General features: G+C 48.1%; 1 protein-coding gene across 3 annotated transcripts in view; it reads right to left on the bottom strand.

Moving 5' to 3' along the window:
- LOC140729208 (lysine-specific demethylase 6B-like) overlaps window positions 1-24,126 on the bottom strand; it is a 264,889-nt gene that overhangs the window by 116,510 nt on the left and 124,253 nt on the right. The window lies entirely within an intron of this gene.

Below are 24,126 nucleotides of genomic sequence, written 5' to 3'. Positions count from 1 at the left end.
TTATTAGATCTGCCGCACAAATCTTATCCACTTATCTCTACTTATCCCTACAAGCAGATGAAGTGCCCATGCCCCTCCTCCCTCACCTCCACTCAGGCCCCAATCAGTCCTTCCAGATGAGACAACCCTTCACCTGTGAATCTGCTTTGGTCGCCTATTGTGTCTGCTGCCCCCGATACGACCCCCTCTGCAATGGTGAGACCCAACGCAAATTGGGGGGGCCGCTTCATTGAGCACCTCTGCACCTTCAGGCACAAGCCGGACCTCCCGGTGGCCGAACATTTTAATTCCCACTCCCATTCTGACGTTGATCCATCTTGCTGAGGTGAGGCCACCCTCAGGGTGGGGGAGGTTCCGTCCGGGTACCCTCCAACCTCAGAGATTGAATACTGATGTTCCTTCTGGTAAAAATTCACGCTCCCCCCCCCCCTCAACAGGTCCTCTATTCCCCACTCTAACCACTTCTTCTCAACTGGGTTCCCTCCTTTTTCCCTTTCTCCCATGGTCCACTCTCCTCTCCTATCAGATTCCCTCCTCTCCAGTCACCCAACCCACCTGGCTTTGCCTATCACCTTCCAGTTAGCCTCCTCCCACCTCTTTATTCTGGCATCTTCCCCCTTTCTTCCGAGTCCTGAAGAAGGGTCTCGGCCCAAAATGTTGAGTGTTTATTCTTTTCCATAGAGGCCGCCTGACCAGCCGAGTTCCTCCAGCACTTTGTGTGTGTTTCCTTCATTAAAGAAGGTGAGTAAGACAGAGAGAGTTGTACACGTTCCTACTGTAGTGAAGGGTAAGATCGTATACATTCCTACTGTACTGAAGGGCAGGACTGGCAATATAGAACATATAAGATAGCAGGTAAACATCCGGTCCGTGGCAACATTATGGAACCCTGGCAGACGCGCGACACTTGAGGTCCTGAGCAGGAAAAAGGAGTCAGATGTCAGGTTTAGGCAGCCGGGATCTTGAATCCCTTCAGGATTATAAAAGATGAGACTGTACTTGAAGTATAGTGTGCAGTTCTAGTCACCCAGCCATCGTAAGTTTCTGTCATTAAACTTCAAATGGTGCAGAAAAGATCTGTGAGAATGTTACTGGCTTTGCCGTTGCACTCCTCGTTTCCCCTGGAGTGATGAAGGTTGAGGGGTGACCGTCTAAGGCTTGTTAAATCTGTTTCCCAGTGTGGGGGTCTTCGAAGCTAGATGGTGAGAGGGGAAGATTTAAAAGGGACTAAGGGGCAGGTTTTTCATACAGAGAAGAGTGAGATAGGGAACAAACTGCCAGAGGAAGTTCAAGTTTAATTGTCAGTCAACCGTACATGAATACCACCAAAGGAAGCAGCGTTACTCTGGGGCAAAGGTGCAAAACTCAGCACCATCAGTCACACACAGCACAAACTACAGAGCAGATAAACACAGAGCCACACAAATATTATATACAGCTGCCACAAAAAAATAAACCAATTTCATAACGCATGCAAGTGATGATAAACCTGACTTTGATATGGGTCCCTATTGTGGACTGAGAGTGGGAAGGGGGCAGGGAGAGGGGAATCATGGTTGGGAAAAGGGGGAAACGAGCAGGAAACACCAGAGAGAGATTCTGTGATGATCAATAAACCAATTGTTTGGAATCAAATGCCCTTGCCAAGTATCTCAGGGCTGGGTGTGTCTGCACCCATGCCAACTGCCTCCCCCCACCCCTGACACTCATTTCTGCCATCTATCCCACACCCCCACGGCGATCCACCCTCGCCATTCCCAACATCCTTTGCTCCCAGATTTACAAGCTCGCTCACTGCTCCACGTTGACAAATACAGTACTGTGCAAAAGTATAGATACAGAGGAAATGGTGGCTTCAAGCTTAGTCTCAACTTTACAGATGGGGAAAGAGACTTCAGGGCAGGGGTTTCCTAACTGTTTTTATGCCATGGAGCAATACCATTAAGCAAGGAATCCGTGGACCCCAGTTTGAAATCCCGCTCTACAGGGATGCAGGCAAATGAGAGGGGCTTAGACAAACATCTTGGTCAACATGAATGACCAAAGGCCCTGGTTTCTGGCTGCATAACTACAAAGTACAGTAAAGGACCCCTATCTTTTCCTTCTGGTATCTTCCCCCTTCATTTCCGATCCTAATGAAGGGTCTCAGTCCGAAATACCTATTCTTTACTCTTTTCCATAGATGCTGCCTGACCTGCAGAGTTCCTCCAGCATTTTGTGTGTGTGTGTTGTATAATTAAGACTATGTAGTCTCTTTATGCCACTTCAGGTTTATGTTTTAACTTTCAGAAATACTTTGAAGTGCATTTATTTTAATAATTTATAAGTATTGAGTTACATTTGTGCTGCCTTTAAACCTCGCTGCTGATCAGTAAGAGTGCTCTGCGATGAGCTTCGGGCTACGTTATCTCTTTCCCCTCACCGTGGACCATGAGCCCCTGCTCCAGCAAATGCCTCAGCCGAGGGGGCAACGCTGCCGCGACCAACATCACTGTTTGTCAGATTGTGCTGTGTACAGATCGGGCTGCTGCATTTCAAAACAAAAAAAATACTTCATTGGCTGCAGACGGCTTGGGACTTCCTGAGGGTGCGGTGGCTCCATTGAAATGCAAATTCTTTCTTCCTTTTACACACAAACACACTTAAATTCAAAGCCCTTCCCCTCCCAATGGCTGCACCTGTCTCAGGTCTTCCGAGCCTATCGTACAGCCCAACCGCCTGCCCCCCTCCCCCCCTCCCCAACTCGTTCCACACCTGAGCTCTGCCATTGCCCTCCCTGTTCGTTTCCTCTTCCTTCACCAGCTCTGGGGGAAGCCAGAAGGCGAGGCTCAGCGAAGGCCTCGGCCTGTCCCCCCTGGGCCAGCCTCCCATGAGGAAGCCTCTGCCTTGTCCCAGAGGCTGAGAAAACGCCCGGTGCTCCTCTGTCAAAATCCACTCACAAATCCAAATCAGAACGGTGACCTTCAGTTTCCAAGGCAGTGGTCAACAGGCAGCCATGTGAATGTGCAGGGAATGATGGGACACGGATCACAAACAGGCCATAGGGATTTCGTTTAATTTGGCATCATGTCCAGCACAGATATTGTGGGCCGAAGGGCCTGTTCTAAACTGTTTTGTGTTGTGTCAGGATGAACACAGGACATGCACTCTTCTCGTTATTACTATCAAGGATGAGGTACAGGAGTCCAAAGACCCATACTAAACATTTCAGGAACAACTCCTTCCCCTCTGCCATCATATTTCTGAACAGTTTATAAACCCATGAACACTACAATGTTGTAATATGAAAGAGGGAGACGGAGGGGGGAGAGTTCCTGGGGAATAGAGGAGGGTTACACAGGTCAGTGTTGGATCTCTGTCAGGAAGGAATAGGGAGTACCGCTTCCCTCATCCCACAAAGAGTCAGCTGGATGTCAAAGTCTAACTGAGTGATCAGTGCTGGGTTAGCAAGGACTCCACTCTGCCCACAGGAGAAGCCAACGAGTCCCCATTAGCTCCTGGGAGGATACTTGGCCCAGCCAGGAACATCCTGGCTACTCCGCCGTTGGCCACTCATTGATGAACACAGCACTGAGGTTGTGGCTGATGGGACGTCCCGCGAACAATCCAGTTCTCACCTTGAGGATCTGCTGTCCGTTCTTGGACTCGCCCAAAACGGCCTCACCTTCTCCCCCGTCGCTCTCATTCCAACATTTAACCCTCTCCACTCTGGAGGTCAAGCTCCCAACAGCAGGTCAGTCTTCCCAAGAAGCCGAGCCCCAGAACTGAAGCTATCAACCTCGGGGTCCAATCAAACCTTATACCACTGAAGCCCCCCTCCACTCTGCTATTTTTACAAGGAGGTGTGAGGCATTCCTTCCTTCCACTAGCCTGCAGGTCACCCCTGAGCAAGGTGTAGCACCTGTTTAGTACCCCTCCCACCATTCTGGGTCACGAGAGCAGGTGGTGGATGGTCGTACGAGCAGCTGGTGCATATCACAAGTCCTGGTTATGTGACCACCGACGCCAGGCAATCTCTACTGATAATGGCTGGGTTCGCCTGTCTTGTAAAGATACGGTCCAGAAGAAGACAATGGCTAACCACTTCTGCCAAAAAATTAGTAAAGAACAATCATGGTCAGCCTTGTCATATGGCATGGCACATGATGAATGAATGAATTGTAGATCAATATTCACACTACCTTTATATTTAGTTCTGCAAGAGTTTGGGGGATATTTCAGGGAAAATTGATGTGTTCTCCAAGAAGGCCTCAAGGTTGGATGCCTAACACAGAAGAGCACTATTTAAATCTTTATAATTTATAGGTGGTTCCATGGCATTGTGTTTTATACTGTTTACAACCAGAAGCTGACATTGGCCAGAATCCCTATCCCAGGTTTAGTTCTGTAAACTGTGAGTTGCATCAACAGTCAACACAAGACTTGTTGGCCCCCCCCCCCCTCAATTCCACAATTAGCGAGAGTGTTGGGTTGACAAACAGAACGCTGGTTTCCACAGCCCAGGGCAATTCCCCAAGGTAAAACAGGGACACAAGAGAATGCAGATGCCAGAAGCTGGAGCAACACAAGTTCAAGTTCAAGTTCAAATTCATTCAAGCGTACATATCTGTACTGCCAAACAAAACAATGTTCCTCCAGACCAAGGAGCACAACACAGTACAGATAACTCACGTGCGCACACACAAACACACACACACAACATATAAGGTACTATTACCACAAATAAATTAACAAATAAGGTGTATTTAAAAGTTGAAAAGTAAACACTATAACACTACTGGCGCTTCATACGTGATGAGACCGGGGTGGTGGCAGGAGTTCATTCGTCTTGGGAGAAGAGATTGTTTCTCACCCTAACAGCTCTTGTCCTACACAAATGGTTGGAAGAACTCGAGGGGTTGGGCAGCATCTGTGGAGGGAAAGGGGCAGTTGATGTTTTGGGTCAAGACCCTTTCATATTGATCAACACTAATGAGCTCTTCTGAATGTTTCTGTTGGCATTCTTTAACACGCAACCGTTTGCATTGTCTTGACTCAACCATAGAAGAGAGCAGAATCCAAAATTCAGTCCTGCTGCTATCAGACTCTCATACTCTAAAAGACCCCTCCCAATCGAGACATCCTCTTTTCTCTCCCCTCCCATCGGGCAGCCTAAGAACGTGTACCACTAGGTTCAATAAAACCATTGAATTGTCCCTGTAATACTCCTCATGATCTTTTCACTTCCTCTGGAACTGGAACGCTATAACCTGCCACCTGTCTTCCTTCTACGCAACCTCAATGTCCTCGTCACCAAAGACTCTCACAAGTTTCTATGGATCTATGGTGCAGTGTGGTTGTATCTCTGCTGGGAATGGACAGGATTCCAATAGGCTGCAGAGGGTCATAGGCTCAACCAGCTCCGTAATGGGCACAACTCTCCCCATCATCGAGGACATCTTCAAAATGCAGTGCCTCAAGAAGGTGCCACCCATGGTTAGGAACCCAGCCCATGCCCTCCCCTCATTGCTACCATCAGGGAGGTAAAGACCCACACTCAATAATTCAGGAACAGCTTCTTCCCCTCCACCGTCAGATTTCTGAATGGACATCGAACCCCACGAACACTACCTCACTAAGCCTCGCTTGTACAACATATCTATTTTATTTTTTTAATGTAACAGATAGCAATGCTACCACTAAACAAATAATTTCACGATTTAAGGCAGTGCTAGTAAGCCTTACTCTGACTCTGAGGCAGAGAAAAGCTTTTCCCTGTATCTTGGCGCACTTGACAAAAATAGGCCAATTACTAATGTCAGTCGCAATGCTGGAAATGGGTCAGGCAAATTAGCACGCTGCAAGATCCCACATCAGTGTGGGCCGGAGCCTGGGTCTGGGGTTTCGGGCTGGAGCCCTTTGGGCAATGGTACCTCTGCACAGTCTTAAAATCACTCAGTGACTCAGCTTCCTCCACATCCTTCCACGTGGACATTCCCTCTTCTCTCTCCCGTCAGGCAGAAGATATAAAAGTTCGAAAGCACGTACCATCAGGATCAAGGACAGTTTCTACCCCACTGCTGTAAGATCACTGACCCCTAGTATAATGCAATAGACTCTGGACTTGACAATTTACCCCGTATTGGTCTTGGATTTTGTGGTCTACCTGCACTGCACTTTCTCTGATGCTGTGAGACTTTATTCTGTATTCTGTTAATAGTTCTCCCTTGCACTGCCCCAATGTGCAGATGTAATGAAATTATCTGAATGCACGGCATGCAGAACTATGTTCTTCACTGTACCTCAGCACACATGATAATCGTAAACCAATCTACCCAATTTATCATAAACACAAGAGATCCTGCAGATGCTGGAAATCCTGAGCAACGCACACAAAATGCCAGAGGAACCTCCGCTACAAACGCCCTTCTGTTTATTCCTGTCCATGGATGCTGCCTGACCTGCTGGGTTGCTCCAGTGTTTTGCTCTGGATTTCCAGCGCCTGCAGAATCTCCAATATCTCCGCTCAGAGCGGCCATACCATCCCCTCTTGTTCCTCTCCAGCTGTCGAGACCTCTTCTTGTCCGGCACCGCCGCCAGTGCTCCCGTCGGATCTGTTACTCTGTGTGGGGATTTGTTTATAATTCACTGCCTCCCTGTCAATGGCTCTGTTTTACTCAGCTAAGTAGGCTGGGTGAACGAGTGACACCTTCTGCTTTAGCCTGGGGACAGTCCTATTTATAGCCATCTTGCTTTCCCTTCCTCAAGATCCACTGGGAACTGGGCCAAAGCTACTCGTTATCCCAGGAAGTCCACAGTGGTGGTGAGGAGAGAGCTGTAAACGCCCCTCTTTAACTCTCCTTCCCTGTCACCCCCGCCCCTCCTTACCCACTGACTGCCCTGGGTTCATAATCACAGTTAATTAATCAAACACTCACTGCAGGCCCAGTAATTGATTCTTGGCTGGTTCACTCCGGGAGGAGTTTGCCAAAGCACGCAGCCCTGCCAGTTCTTATTTGCTGGGAAGTATATTTCTTTCTCACTCCCTACGAGCAGTCCAGAAGGCGGCCTCTACCATCACGGATCTAGGCCATGTCACCTTTTTGTCACCGTTGTTGGTCATGAAGGCCAGGTTCAGGAACAACTATTTCCCATTCGCCATCAGGTCCCTGAACCGACCTGCACAGCCCTCATCACTACCTCAGCACAGAACACCACCGATCATCTCTTGCACCATGACAGGTTTCTCTTTCTGTTTTTTTTTCCGCATGTGTTGCGATTTGAGGTTTTCTTCTTCACCGTCAAGTACAATTTACATGCAGTGGCCACTTTATTAGGAACACCTGCCCAGCTGATCATCAATGCGAGCATCTAATCAGCCATTCCCTTCACGTTCACATGGTTGCCGAAAACACCATGACTGGCACCCACCTCTCTCTGTGCGAGAACAAACTTGCCCCACGTCTCCTGTATGCCTTATTCCTGTATAACGCATGCCCTTTGTCTACCCTGGGAAAAAGATTCCGATAAGCTTCTCGTAACCTTACAGATTTCTATTGGGTCACCACCACTTCAAAGAAAAGAAACCCAATTTTTCCAAACTCTCCTTACAGCTCACAGCCTCTCATCCTGGTGAACCTCTTTTCCATCTTAAACACAAGAGTTCTGCAGGTGCTGGAAATCCAGAGCAACACCCACAAATGCTGGAGGAACTTGGCAGGTCAGGCAGCGTCGATGGAAATGAATGAACAGTCGATGCTTCGGGCCCAGGACCGGGGAAGATGGCAGAATGGTTGGGGAGAGGGAGGGAAGGAGTTTAGCTGGAAGGTGATAGGTGAAGCCAGGTGGTGGGAAAGATATAGGGCTGGAGAAGAAGGAATCTGATAGGAGAGGAGAGTGGACCATAGGAGAAGGGGGGGGGGGGTGGACACAGGGGGAGGTGATAGACAGCTGAGAAGAGGCCAGAGTGAGAAATAGAAGAGGGGAGGGGAGGGAACTTTTTTTAAACCAGAAGGAGAAATTGACATTCATGCCATCAGCTTGGAGGTTATCTCTATCTCTATCTTTTCTAAAACGTCTACATACTTCCTATAATGGGGTGACCATACCATATCCATAATACCTCCCATGGGAATTTCCTCCCTGACTTCAGCCATCCTTATGCCAGTTTACACCTACCCTAGACGGACATGACGCCTGCACTCAATCAATTCCTCTTTGGTCGGCAGACTTTAAAAGGGATAACCTGAGGCCCTCTTTATCACTGCCAGTGACTTCACGTGTGTGTTACTGAGACACTACCAGCCTGTCTCCTGTTCCACCAGAGGTTCAAACACCCTTGGCCATTGCTACACAAAATCATCCCTCATCCACACTTTGGTAAATCGGACCACCAGAATGTGCTCCTTATCTCCACGTACAAACCAGGGGAAATGAGGGAATTCAGTACGGAAAGTCATCCAGTACTGCTCTGAGGAAACAGATGAGCTTCTACACGGCTGCTTTGAGTCAGTGGACTGGTCCCACGTTCAGAGACTCAGCTGCCAGCCTAGAAGAGTATGTCCCCACCATCAGCAAGGGTGTTTACCAAAGAGGACAGCCCGGGTGTTTACAAACCAGAAACCAAGAGATCCAGTCCCTACTGAATCCAGTTCAAATCCAGTGACCCAGACCTTTACAGGAAATTGAGTTACTTTAAAAAAAAATTGAGATACAGCATGGAATAGGCCCGTCCATCCCTACAAGCCCTGTCACCCAGCAACCCCCAATTTAACCCTAGCCTAATCACGGGACAATTTACAATGACCAATTAACTTCCTAACCCGTACATCTTTGGACTGTGGGAGGAAACCAGAGCACCCGGAAGAAAGCTACCTGGTCACATGGAGAACATGTAAATTCCTTACGGACTGACCTCTTCAGAGAAGCCAGGGGACAGTAGCAGTCCAGGACCGAGTCTCGGGCCAGCCATCGGACACATCGACAGGCTACAAAACCAAGTCAGGCAGCGTTGTCCACAACAGCACAGCCCTTCCTGAGGAGTGCAAAGCATTCTGTGCAAACTTTGAACGACACCACTCACTCTGACAATCTCAAACACACCTCTACCCACAGTCTCTGCTAACTGCTCTGCCCGTGACTGCAAGAAACTGCACAGAGTTGTGGACACAGCTCAGCACATCACAGGGCCCAGACTCACCTCCATGGACTCTCATTGCTTTGGTAAAGAAGTCAGCATGGTCAAGGACCGCGTTCTCTCTTCCCCCTTCTCCCATTGGGGAGAAGATACAAACACGTACCGCCAGGCTCAAGGACAGCTTCTATCCCCCTGTTACAGGACTATCGAACAGGCCTCTATCACTGCTTCCCTCAGGTAGAAGGTACAAGAGCCTCAGGACTCACATCACCAGGTTCAAGTACAGTTACTAATCTTCAACCATCAGGTTCCTGAACCCAATGGGATAACTACACTCCACTGAGATGTTCCCATAACCAGCAACCTCACTTTTAAAAACTTTAAAAATTACTTATTGCTATTTATTTATATTTGCATTTGCACAGTTTGTTGTCTTCTGCACTCTGGTTGATCTTTCATTGATCCTGTTATAGTTACTGTTCTATAAATTTACTGAGGAAAATGAATCAGTGTGGTCTATGGTGACACTTATGTACTCTGATAATAAAATTTACTTTGAACTTTGTAAAATGGACTTTTGACCTCACAATCTACATAGTCATAGCCCCTGCACCTTATCATTTATCTGCACTGCACTTTCGCTGTAACGGCTCTACTTTATTCTGCACTATTTTAGTTTTACCCGGTACTACCTCGATGCACTGCATAGTCATTTGGTCTGTTATTGTTTTCCCTTGTACAATCTCGACGTACAGATGTGATGACATGATCTGTGCAGATGCTGTGCAAAACAAACGTTCTCCCTGTTTCTCGGTATGTGTGACAATAATAAACCAAGTTTATTAAGACCATAACAGACCTAATTGTTTATTGAGATACACTGCAGTATAGGCCCTTCAGGCAAGGCTGATTTAACCCTTGCCTAAACACAGAACAATTTACATTGACCAACCAGAGTGCCTTCGGACTGTGGGAGGGAACTGGAGCACCCAGGGGTGGGGGAGGGACCCATGCAGCTCACAGGGAGCAGAAGCAGAATTTGGCCTTCCAGCCCATTGAGGCTGCTCCACCATTCCATCATGGCTGATACATTAACCTTCTCAACCCCATTCTCCTGCCTTCTCCCCATAACTTTCGTCACCCCGACTAATCTAGAACCTATCAACATCTACTTCAAATACACCCAGTGACCAGGTCTCCTCAGGTGTCCATGGCAACGAATTCCACAGATTCACCACCCTCTGGCTAAAGAAATTCCTCCTCATCTCCGTTCCAAACCGACATCCCTCTATTCTGAGGTTGTGCACCTCTGGTCCTATACTCCCCCATTATAGGAAACATCCACTCCACATCCACTCTAATTGAGGCCTTTCAATACTTGAAAAGTTTCAGTGAGATTAACCCCCTCTCCCCTTTTAATTGCAACCTAACCAATATTTTATAGGGATTTAGCAAATTGAGCAGCAACAAATGGAGAGGCGCAGATTTAATGTTAACACAGATGTGGTCGGGCAGACGAGGCAAGCTCCTGTTTATATCTGAACACCAGGGAAATTCAATTCTCAGGGGTGGGCTTCAATCTGTGGATTCCTGTCTTGGGGAACACTGGCATACAACGTACATCCTGATCCCTGGGAATACAAAACAGTGCAGAAAAACAAGTCCTCAGCCAATCACTCCACGACACGACCTGTTGTGGCCACATACAGAACAGGTTTATTCACTATATTTAACCTATCACCCCATCTGCCAAATTAATGGAATAAACTGGTGTCTCAAGCCGTGAATTATTCACAAGCTCGGGCTCATTACAGGATTGGCCACTCCCAGTTACAATGGCTGGAAGCTAATGGGTTCCTCTCCCTCCGCCCCAATTTCTCCAGCGACAGGCTGGTTATGTACGTAACTGCACTGTTGCAGCCCGCACTCCTGCGGCCCACCTGCGTTTCTGCAGCCCCACTACTACAGGGCAGTAGCCAAGCTTAGTGAGAAGTGGGAAAGGCACTGCCTGAAATTCCAAGCTCAAAGCAAATTTATTACCAAAGTGTGTCTCTGTCACCATACACAACCCTGAGATTCATCTCTTTGTGGGCAACCTCAACAAATCTACAGAATAATAACCATAACAGAATCAATGAAAGACTGCCCAACCAGGGCATTCAATCACTGCAAAAGACAACAAACTCTGCAAATACAAACAGAAAGAAATAATAAATAAATACGCAATAAATATCAAGAACATGAGCTGAGTCCTTGACAGTGAGACCACTGGTTGTGGGAACATTTCGACAATGGGCCAAGAGAAGTTGCGTGTGGTTATCATCTTTGGTTCAAAAGCCTGATGGCTGAGGGGTAGTAATTGCTCCTGAACCTGGTGGCGCGAGTCCTGAGGCTCCTGTACTGTCTTCCTGATGGCAGCAACGAGACGGGAACATGTTTTGGGTGATGGGGGTCCCTGATGATGGATGATCACTTTAAAGAAAGAGTTACAACAACAATCTATATTGACATGGTGCCCTTAAGGGAGGAAGAGGGGAACCACATTGAGGTGTACAAACAAGGGAAGTTGTTTCACTGAATTCAGCAACGCAGTGGAGTTAGAGAGTCACAGGCTTAGGGAAACAAGTCCCTCACCCCAACTTGTCCACACTGAACAAGGTGCCAACCTGCGTTAGTCCTGGTCATAGAAACAGGCCCCTCAACCCAACCCGTCCATGCCAACCTGAGTTAATCCTCATTTGCCTGCCTTTGGTATTAGCCTACTAAATGGCCCAATTCTGCTGCTATGTCTTATAGTGTTAAACCTTTCCTATCCAAGTAGCTGTCTAAAATATCCCTTAAACACTATAAATGTAACCTTCTCGACCACTTCCTCTGGCAGCTTTGTCTCTATGCCCACCACTCTCTGGGCGAGAAAGCTGCTCCCTCCAGTCAGATCTTTTCCACCTAAAACCTATGATCTCTGCCCTGGGAGAAAAGACTGTAACGTCCACCTTATCTCCAGCCTTCACGGTTTTATAAACTTCCATACAGTGACCCCTCACCCCCCATAGCTCTGGGGAAAACGGGTCCAGTGCACACAAGCCAAGTGCTCCTGTTTCAGGTAATGTTCTTGTCAATCCTTTCTGCACCATCTCTGACTTAATGACATTCTCCCTAAACCCAGGCGACCAGAACAGGAAAAGATATTCCAGGTCTTGCCAACATCTTGTATAGTTGTAACGTGACATCCCAACTCCTGGCCAGTGAAGTGTGCCAAATGCCTTCTTCAGTACTGTCCACTTTCACAGGGTACCATGTGCCAGCACGCCAAGGTCTATCCCCGTTCTACAACACTCTCTAGGGTCCAATGATTCACTGTATAGTCCTGCCCTGGTTTAAGCTCTCCAAGTGTTACAGGTCCCACTTGTCCAAGTTCACCTCCACATGCCAGTCTTTAGGGTAGAAGCAGAGAATTCAGGATCACAGACTCAGGATGTGCAGGAAGAAATTAGGACTAGGAGCAGGAGGAGAGCTTTCTCTATAAGGTTTGGTGGGGGGTGGGGAGCTGTTTCCACACAAAAAGACCCAACCTCGAATGGGGGTGAATGGTCCATGAATGCTTGGAGCGGGGCAGCATACAGGCAGGGCTGAACGACCTCTGCCGCGCAAAGCTCATGACGGTATGTGAGAGGCATTGGGGCGGGTGAGACAGACGGGGAGCAAGGCACAGGGACAGAGGTGAACGGAAGGGGGTTCCCATGAATTGGAAAGGAGATGGAATCACGTAGAGATCTTGGGCGGAGGGGGGTGGGTATGGTGGTAGCAATAGGAATTTATTTATATATAATTCATATTTTTTCATATAATTATTCTTTGTAATTGTTGCACTTTGCTGTTTTTTCATTGTATGTTCCACCCTGACCAGCACACGACAATAAAATTGTAAACTTTGCCAGCTTCATCGTGGGCACTAGTCTTTGTAGTGTCTAGGACATCTTCAAGGGGAAATGCCTCAGAAAGGGGGCATCTGTCATTAAGAACCCCATCACCCAGGACAAGCCTTGTTCTCATTGCTACCAACAGAGAGCCTGAAGACACTCACTCAACAACTCAGCAACAGCTTCTTCCTCTCCGCCATCCGATTTCTGAATGCACACTGAAACCATGATTAGTACCTCAGTATTCTGCCTCTCTTTTTGCACAACTTAATTTATTTTACATATATACCTTTTATTGTAATTTAGTGTTCATTATGCATTGTATTGTACTGCAGACACAAATCAGCAAATTTCATGACATATTCCCGTGGAGTTAAACCTGATTCTGATTTTGAAATTCCTCATTCGTGTAAATATATAGGGTGGATAAAGTTGACACTGAGGCAATACAATTACCTGGCACTGACTTTCAAATGCCTGAGCTAAGAGCAGGAGAAGGCCACTCGGTCCCTCCAGAAATTGCAAGGAATGGCAGAGAATTGCCGGGAAGAGAACAATGCAGGGGTTCCCAAACTGGGAACTGTGGATGAACATCTTCTCCTCAGAGTCCAGGACTGCAGCATTCAAAAGTGGTGACAATGTTCTGCACAATCCTTTAACATCTGTCGGAAGATGCTGAGGATGTTCTACGAGGCTGTGGTGGCCAGTGCTATCATGTTTGCTGTTGTGTGCTGGGGCAGCAGGCTGAGGGTAGCAGACACCAACAGAATCAACAAACTCATTCGTAAGGCCAGTGATGTTGCGGGGGTGGAACTGGACTCTCTGACGGTGGTGTCTGAAAAGAGGATGCTGTCCAAGTTGCATGCCATCTTGGACAATGACTCCCATCCACTCCATAATGTACTGGTTAGGCACAGGAGTACATTCAGCCAGAGACTCATTCCACCGAGACGTAACACTGAGCGTCATAGGAAGTCATTCCTGCCTGTGGCCATCAAACTTTACAACTCCTCCCGATTAACTTATTTTTATTCAATTATTTATGGTTTTATATTGCTATATTTCTTCACTATTCTTGGTTGATGCGGCTGTAAGGAAACCCAATTTCCCCTCGGGATCAATAAAGTATGTCTGTCTGTCTGTAATAAGTGGAGAAGTGACTTGCACAAAGCCGTCAGCAATGCTGATAGACAATACCAGTCCGAAGTCCGAGCCCTAGACCAGCCATCAAGTGTGGCAGGGCTTCCATGTTCCAAAACAGCGGCATGGATGGTCACCACACACCCCGACAGTCTCCACTGCACCTGTGACTGCTCAGCCTGAGACCATGAGCGACTGTCGGGAGTTGTGGACACAGCTCAGCACATCACAGAAACCTGCCTCCCCTCCACAGACTCTGTCCACTCTTCCCACTGTCTCCTCAGGAAAGCAGCCAATGTAATCAAGGACTGCTCCCACCCCGATCGTTCCCCCTCCTCCCCCTCTCACTGGACAGAAGATGGAAAAGCCTGAGGCTCGAGGCCTGTTTCTATCCCCGCTGCTATCACGCTCTCAAACACTAAAATTTGACCACGATCTCCCAGTCTACTTCACCGTGGCCCTGTAGCTCATTGCCTGCCTGCACTGCACTTTCTCTGTAAGTGTAACACTTTATCCGACACTCTCTCCCTCCTGGAAGCTTCGGAATCGGTTTATGATTGTCACATGTACGGAGATACAGTGAAGAGCTTGTCTTGCAGACTGATCATAGCGATCAGATCATTACACAGTGTACCGAAGTAGAACCAGGGTAAACAATAACAGAACGTAGAATGAAGTGCAGGTAAAGGGCAGTGTGGGTAACCGGTAAGAAGCAACATTACTGACAAGGTAAACTGTCAGTTCAATAATCCACTTTATCATTCTGAAGCAACTCTATATTTCTGTAAGACACGATCTGCTCGGATGGTAATCGAAGCTTTTAACTGTATCTTGGTTTCTGTGACATCAGTAAACCAGCATTAAAATACTCCACCTCTGTCAGATTGGAACCTTAGCCCCATTATCCCATCTAACCCACCTCTTGAGCAAAAGGGGATAATGACCATCCACTGAAATGTTCTCACAACCAATGATTCCACTTTAAGAACTCTTTATCTCATGTTCTCATTATTTATTGCTATTATTTATATTTGCATTTGCACAGTTTGTTGTTTTCTGCACTCTGGTTGATCTTTCATTGATCCTGTTATAGTTACTGTTCTACAGATTTGCTGAGTATGCCCACAGGAAAATGAATTGCCCGGTTGCATGTAGTGACATACAAGTACTGGTGACCATTCATCTCCTTCCTTAGTGAGGATCGATATCCAATACTCAAATCCACTCCCACACTTCAAGGAAGAACTCCACGGACTCTTCACCCTATGAGGAAGAAAGTACTACCTCAGGTTTCTTATTTTCAATGACTGACATCCAAGTTCTCGATTTCCTTTACAAGAGAAAATCTTCAAAAGGAGGTGGATCAAGAAGGTTGTATCCACCATTAATGATTCTTAAGAGGATCACAGCCTTGATATAGTCTTTGGAAACTTCAATGACCCGGTCAGTTATGGTGGCTGGAGTCAGGCTTTATGCTGTGGTCACTCATGCCAAATAGGTCAAAGGGTAAAGGCCAGACTTAGAGTGGTCCACTGGTCCTCCAGGTTCAGGGGCTCAGCCGAACCCTGACTGGTCAAACAAAATTGTTATGGAAGCAGCAGTGAAGAATCCTTCTTCATCTGCGACTGTATTCCTGAGTCTCCACTCGGGATTTGTGTGACTGACGGTGGTGAAAACAGAGAGGAAGCTTCTGACACGATGAACAGCACCAGAGACGGAAGACCTTCACTGCTGACACGATGAACAGCACCAGAGACGGAAGACCTTCACTGCTGACACGATGAACAGCACCAGAGACGGAAGACCTTCACTGCTGACACGATGAACAGCACCAGAGACGGAAGACCTTCACTGCTGACACGATGAGCAGCACCAGAGACGGAAGACCTTCACTGCTGACACGATGAACAGCACCAGAGACGGAAGACCTTCACTGCTGACACGATGAACAGCACCAGAGACGGAAGACCTTCACTGCTGACACGATGAACAGCACCAGAGACGGAAGACCTTCACTGCTGACACGATGAACAGCACCAGAGACGGAAGACCTTCACTGCTGACACGATGAACAGCACCAGAGACGGAAGACCTTCACTGCTGACACGATGAACAGCACCAGAGACGGAAGACCTTCACTGCTGACACGATGAACAGCACCAGAGACGGAAGACCTTCACTGCTGACACGATGAACAGCACCAGAGACGGAAGACCTTCACTGCTGACACGATGAACAGCACCAGAGACGGAAGACCTTCACTGCTGACACGATGAACAGCACCAGAGACGGAAGACCTTCACTGCTGACACGATGAACAGCACCAGAGACGGAAGACCTTCACTGCTGACACGATGAACAGCACCAGAGACGGAAGACCTTCACTGCTGACACGATGAACAGCACCAGAGACGGAAGACCTTCACTGCTGACACGATGAACAGCACCAGAGACGGAAGACCTTCACTGCTGACACGATGAACAGCACCAGAGACGGAAGACCTTCACTGCTGACACAATGAACAGCACCAGAGACGGAAGACCTTCACTGCTGACACAATGAACAGCACCAGAGACGGAAGACCTTCACTGCTGACACGATGAACAGCACCAGAGATGGAAGACCTTCACTGCTGCCCTGAACGCCAGCGGCTTAACGGATGTTACCTCCTCGTCACGAGTCCCGAGTCCCGAGGAAGGGTCTTAGCCCACAACACTGACACTTTATTCCTTTCCATAAAAGCTGCCTGACCTGCTGAGCTCCTCCAGCGTGCCAGTTATTTACTTACTGAGGTACAACGTGGAATAGGCCCTTCCAGCAATCCCCCAATTTAACCCTAGCCTAATCACAAGACAACTTACAATGTGCACGTCTTCATTCCATGGGAGGAAACCGGAGCACCCGGAGGAAACCCACACATTCCACAGGGAAGCCAGACAGACCCCTTGCAGAGGATGTCAGGAATGAGCTCCAGACTCCGACGCCCCTAGCTGTAATAGCATCGTGCTAACCGCTTTGCTACCACGGAGATCCACAGAACACTGTGTAACCCTGGGTCTCCAACATCCCCAGAACCTCCTGTGTTCCTCATTACTCCCACCAGGCAGGAGGTACAGGAGCCTGAAGACCCTAACAATGTTTTATGAGCAGCTTCTTCCCCCTCTGCCAGCAGATTTCTGAGCTGTCCGTGACCCACCATCACAACTTCTCTATTCACCTTTGCATTATTTATTTTTTTAATGTATTTATGCCATCTATAAATTTGCCGAGACACAACTGATGTTGGCAGAATTTCAGATGGTGACAAGTAGCTGTATAGGAGTGAGACGTACCAGCTAGTTGTTTGGTGGTAAGACCAAAGAACTGATTGTGGACTGCAGAAAGGGGAAGACGAGGGAACCTTATAGAGGAAACAGAGTGGAAGGGATGAGCAATTTCAAGTTCCTGAGTATTAATATCTCTGAGGGTCTAACCTGAACCAATATATCGGTGCAGCTACAAAGAAGACAAGACAGCAGCTATATTTCATTAGGAGTTTGAGGAGATTCGGATGTCATCAAAAACACAAATTTCTACAGATGTACCATGGGGAGCATTCTGACTGGCTGCATCACCGTCTGGGATGTGGGGCACTGCACAGGATTGAAATAAGCTGCAGAGAGTTGCAAACTCAGTCAGCTCCACCACGGGCACTAACCTCCGTAGTATCCAGGACATCTTCGAGGAGCGATGTCTCAAAAGGGTGGCATCATTAAGGACCCCCATCACCCAGGACATGCCCTCTTCTCATTGCTCCCATCAGGAAGGAGGTACAGGAGCCTGAAGGCACACACTCAATGATTCCAGGAACAGCTTCTTCCCCTCTGCCACCCGATTTCCGAATGGACATTGAACCCATGAACACTACCTACTTCTTTTTAAAATTTTAATTTTTGCTCTACTTATTTAATTTAATACACTTAGATATATTTAATAAATGTATTTAATTTAATACATTGATATATTTTACACATTTATCTTTCACTGTAATTCACAGTTTTTCCCCATATTGTTACGTATTGCATCGTACAGCTGCTGCAAAGACAACATATTTCAGGACATATGCTGGTGATAACAAACCTGATTCTGATTGATACTGCATAAGAACAGGCCCTTCAGCCCACAATGTCTCTACTGAACACGATGCCAAACTAAACCGCCGGCACATGCTCCATATTCCTCAATTCCCTGCATATTGATGCATCCAATAGTCCCTTAAACATGTCTGTTGTATCTGCCTCCATCACCACCCCCAGGAAGTGCATTCCACTCTGTGTAAAAAAAACAACTTAACCCTGCCCATCTCCTATAAGTTTAGTTCCTTCTCACCTTAATGCTGTGCCTCTGATATTAGGCATTTCTGCCGTGGGAAAAGACTCTGACTATCCCGTCTACATCTCTCATAATGTTATACACCTCTATCAGCTCTTCCCTGAGCATTCACCGCTCCAGAGAAAACAGCCCAAGTTTGTCCAGCCTCTCCTGATAGCACATGCCCTGTAATCCAGGCAGCAACCCCGATTATAACACAGACAGTGCTGGAGGAACTTAGCAGGTCAGGCAGCATCTGTAGAAGAAAATGGACAATCAACATTTCTGGCTGAGACCCTTCACTGGGACTAAAAGACAAATATTGATCCCGAGGGAAATTGGGTTTCGTTACAGTCGCACCAATCAAGGATAGTGTAGAAATATAGCAATATAAAACCATAAATAATTGAATAATAATAAGTAAATTATTCCAAGTGGAAATAAGTCCAGGACCAGCCTATTGGCTCAGGGTGTCTGACACTTCGAGGGAGGAGTTGTAAAATTTGATGGCCACAGGCAGGAATGACTTCCTATGACGCTCAGTGTTACATCTCGGTGGAATGAGTCTCTGGCTGAATGAGTCTCCTGTGCCTAACCAGTACACTATGGAGTGGATGGGAGTCATTGTCCAAGATGGCATGCAGCTTGGACAGCATCCTCTTTTCAGACACCACTGTCAGAGAGTCCAGTTCCACCCCCACAACATCACTGGCCTTACGAATGAGTTTGTTGATTCTGTTGGTGTCTGCTACCCTCAGCCTGCTGCCCCAGCACACAACACTGGCCACCACAGACTCGTAGAACAACTCTGAGATTCATTTTCCTACGGGCATACTCAATAAATCTATAGAATAACAGCCATAACAGAATCAATGAAAGACCACCAACTAGGCTATTCAACCAGAGTGCAGAAGACAACAAACTGTGCAAATACAAAAATAATAATAAATAAATAAGCAAGCAGCAAGAGCATGAGATGAAGAGCCCTTGAAAGTGAATCCATAGGTTGTGGGAACAGTTCAGTGTGGGGCAAGTGAAGTTGAGTGTCATTGTGAAGAGATGAGGGGAAGGGGTGGAGTAGGAGCTGGCAGGGTGGATCCAGGTGAGGGGGAGTGTGATAGGCAATTGAGGGAGTAGGAATAGTGACAAGAGGCTGGCAGGAAGTGACAAAGGATTGAAGATCGGGAATCGATTAGGATTTCTTGGATCCTAGCTGTGGCCAAACTGGGAAAACCTCTCCTGCACCCTCTCCGAAGCCTCCACATCTTTCCTGTCACCGGGCAACCAGAACTGCACACCATACCTGGCCCAGGTGAAGTTTTACAGATCCCGCCACACCCACGAATCGAGAAGCGCCTTGGGATCAGGTATCCACCAATCACATGGCCCTTCTGAACCCCAGCCTGACCTTTCCATGTTAGACAACCCAACTATCCCAGATATTCCTCTGGCAAAACCCCCAGCCTCTTTCACCTCAGGATGCCCAGGAAGATCCCACAGTAGAGTGGGAATTGGGAAGACAGAAACCAGCCACGTGATTAATTTTATTTTTAAATTACTTTATTTATTGATACACAGTGAAGGCCTAGATAGAGTGGATGTGGAGAAGATGTTTTCTATAGTGGGGCAGACTAGGACCAGCGGACGCAGCCTCAGAACAGAGATGAGGAGAGATTTCTTTAGCCAGAGTGTGGCGAATCTGTGGAAGTTATTGTCGCAGACGGCTGTGGAGGCCGAGTCACTGGGTATATTTAAGGCAGAGGTTGATAGCTTCTTGATTGGTCAGGGCATGAAGGAATGCGCGGAGAAGGCACGAGATTGGGGCTGAGAGGGATAAGGAATCAGCCATGATGGACTGGATGGGCCGAAGGGCTCAATCCTGCTCCTGTGCCTTGTGGTCCTGTGGCAACACCTCCTCTGGATTTGTGCATCACCCCAGGGCCCTTCAGACCCAGGCGGGGACATCAGCGTGGGGGAGGGGAGGGGAAGGGAGGGATGTGAGCTATTAATTTAAAAAGCACATAGAATCTTGGGAGGTTGGCTGAGCTGAAGATGAAAGAGACAGTGGAGGTACGTATTTACAAGATCAGGAACTGATGGCACAGGCTCATCGCTACAGACCCCAAACAGGAGCAAACCTCCCGCACCTGCACACACACTGGAAGTCTTGGGCGACACGCACAACACGCTGCAGGAACGCGGCAGGTCAGGCGGCATCTACTGGGAGGAGTAGACGGTTGAGGTTTCAGGCTGAAGGGGGGGTGGAAGGCAGACATTTGCTACACACCAGTGTGTCCGCCAATGTGTGCAATTTGATCTCACCAACTTGAGCGAGGTTTTGGCGAATGCAGACCACTGGGGGATTAGGATAAGGTGTAAGGGAGGAGGCAGCGAAAGGGGGAGTAGTAGGGTCGAAGGACACCGAGGGGGTGACGCCATTTCCAATGCTGGGTGGGGAGAGAACTGAGGGACAGAGAGCAATGGTGATCGGCCTGAAGGGTCAAACACGGCAGGAGGTAAATAGTGATGGAGGTCTGAAACGAGCCGCCAGAGGAAACTGTCCATACGACTGTCAGACATATGAGCAGAATCAGGCCATTCAGCCCAAGTCCACTCAGTCATTCTATCATGGCTGAATTATTATCCATCTGAGCCCCATTCTCCTGCCTTGTCCCTGTAAACATTGACGACCACTCAATAACCTGGCCTCCACAGCCACTTCTGGCAACAAAGTCCACGGATTCACCACCCTCTGGCTAAAGAAATTCCTCCTCATCTCCGTTCCAAATGGACGTCTCTCCATTTTGAGCTGTGTCCTTTGATCCGAGACTCCCCCACCATAGGAAACATCCTCTCTACATCCACTCTATCAAGGCCTTTAAATATTTGATAGGTTTTAAAGTGATCCCCCCGACATTCTTCTAAACTTCAGTGAATATAGCCCCAGTTACATTAAACATATATTAACTGTGTATTTAATATTTCAGTAAAATTTGAGTAATATTGTAAATGTACTATTTGATAAGCTTTTTTGTTGTTTACATAATTATGGGTTTATATGTAAACAACAGACATGGGGCAGAGAGAGGGAGGGGGTGGGGGGCAGAGAGAGGGAGGGGGTGGGGGGAGAGACTGTGAGAAGGGGGAAGGTGACAGCGAATCAGATTTCTGAACACACACCTCAAATATTCCTCGTTTACACTGTTTATTTCTTTTTGTAACTTCTAGGAATTTGCACGCCTTGCACCATCCTGCTGCCAGAAAACAACACATTTTTATGACATAGCAATGACGATGAAGCTGGCTCAGAGGTGGCTGAGGGTAAACTTTCAAAGAGGTCTTGGGCTGACCGAAGGGTGGCATAGTTTAGAGGGGCTGATTGGCCTTGTTCCCTTGGCCCTGCTGGCACGAAGCCCAGGATCTGCTCAGCTGACTGAGCAGCCTCTGGCTTGTGGACAAATCACATGTTCCTCTCTCAGTGCCCGCCTCCTTCAGCCCAAGACAAAGATGGATGAGGGCCAAACTTCAACAGCAGCGTTCCAGCTGTTTGTCCCCGAGAGGGAGAGGCAGAAACAGAAACCAACTCTACTACACACTCTAAACCGTCTTTATATCCCCTGACCCTCTCTCCTTCTCTCTCTAAAATCCCCTACAAAACCCCCTCCCAACAAATCACTCAGCCCTTTCAGAAACCTGCTCACTCTCCAACACATAACACACCTCTGCAAAACCCTTTCACCTTTCTGCAGAATCCCCCCATCCCTCTCCGAAACCCTCTCCTACCTCTCCAGAACCCCCTCATACCTCTCTGAAACCCTTTACCACCTCTCCAGAAATTCCTCACACTCTCCGAAACTCTCCCACCTCATCAGAAACCTCTCATCCCTCTCTGAAACCCTCTCCCACCTCATCAGAAACCCCTCATCCCTTTCTGAAACCCCCTCATCCCTCTCCAGATTCCCATCACCCCTTGCCAAAACTCTCTCCAGAAACTTATCACTGTCCGAAACTCTATCCCACCTCTTCAGAACCCCATCATCCCTCTCCGAAACCCTCTCTCACCAGTCCAAAACTGTCTCATTCCTCTCCAAATCCCTCTCCCACCTCTTCAGAACCCCTCATCCCTGTGATTTACCTAAGGCATTGGAGGTCACACTGGTGTCCCTTATCGACTCCACCTTCTCTGCACCTCTCCTCCCCAACACCCTGCCATACCACCTACCCTATACACACACACCTCACTTCCACCATACTCTACCCTCTGTCCCTATGTCCTTCCATCTGCTTCCCCTCCCACCACCCCCGGTCCTCCTCTACTCTCTCCACCCCCCTGCTCCCCTTCCCCTCAATGCCTCCCTCACAATCCCCCCGCCTCCTACTCTCCTAACCCCTACACAATGATGCCCTCTCCACTCCTCTGCCCCCAACATTTCCCTCGCAAACCCCTCCCCCCCCATCCTATGGCCACAGGCCCTCCCAACCACTAGCAAGAGCTGTTGCCTCCCCTCAAAATTGTGGATGTTGCTGCCAATTGCCTCCCCCCACCCTTCACCCACTGTTTCACCTCTCTGCCTGCCGATCCCTGACAGAATTCCAATGCTATCACTCCAGAGGCCGGGTCCTTCCCTTTGGAAGGCAGTGCGGGACTCGAGGAGTTAACCAGTTTGCATGGCGCTTTGGTTTCTGCACCCGCAGAGAATACGGGCAGAACACAACACAACTGTACACAGAAACCAGCTCCGCTGTGATAAACTCCAGGCCCCACCACAGGCTGACTGACAGATACGCCTCATTAACGTCACCTTCTGCAAGGCTGCGGACAAACCAGCACCTTCCCTGACCCCATCACCACCGGCAGCAAATCAAGTCTCTCCCCTCTGTGGCTCATGCTGGACTCTCCATTCTAATTTAAAGCCTCTCTTCTCTCCTCTCCTCCTGTGTAGCTGCCTCGGCCCTCAGTGCCCAATCAGATCAAGAGGGAGAGCCGGCGCAATCCACCATGATCCAACAGGAAATCCATGGCTCCGGGTTTTGCTTCCAACCAACCATTGAAGTTGGGTAACCTTTGAACCCCTTGGCAGGGAGTTATTACCAAACAATCCTGTGTATAAGCCGCACTCCTGCCCTGTTTGTATTACGACCTTGCACTGAATCGAGAGTTTATACGACAGGAGCTGAGGGTTTGGGGGGGGGGGGGGGGTGAAGGAGTGGGAAAAATTGCAAGGGGTAATTAAGGGCAATAAATGCTTGCAAAAGCCCATGGTCCCAACACAGAGTGTTACAGCACAAAGGCCCTTCAGCCTATCTGTTCTATCCTGAGCAAGACTCGCAGTTCCCAGCCAAGCTCGTCCGATTTGTCTGGGTTTGGCCTGTATCCCTCTAACTCAACCTTTTTTATGCCATTAAGCAAGGAGTCCATGCACCACATGTTGGGAACCCCTGGTCTAGACCTTTTCCAAGTGTACCTGTCCAAGAGATTTCTAAACGTTGTTCATGTACCTGCCCCAACCACTTCCTCTGGCAGCTCGTTCCATTTACGGACCACTCTTTGGGTGAGAAACCCGTCCCTCAGGTTCCTATTAAATCTCTCCTCTCTCATC

This window comes from Hemitrygon akajei, chromosome 6, assembly GCF_048418815.1.
Source record: "Hemitrygon akajei chromosome 6, sHemAka1.3, whole genome shotgun sequence".
NCBI classification, from domain to species: Eukaryota; Metazoa; Chordata; class Chondrichthyes; order Myliobatiformes; family Dasyatidae; genus Hemitrygon; species Hemitrygon akajei.
This window is presented reverse-complemented; position numbering and strand designations above follow the sequence as displayed.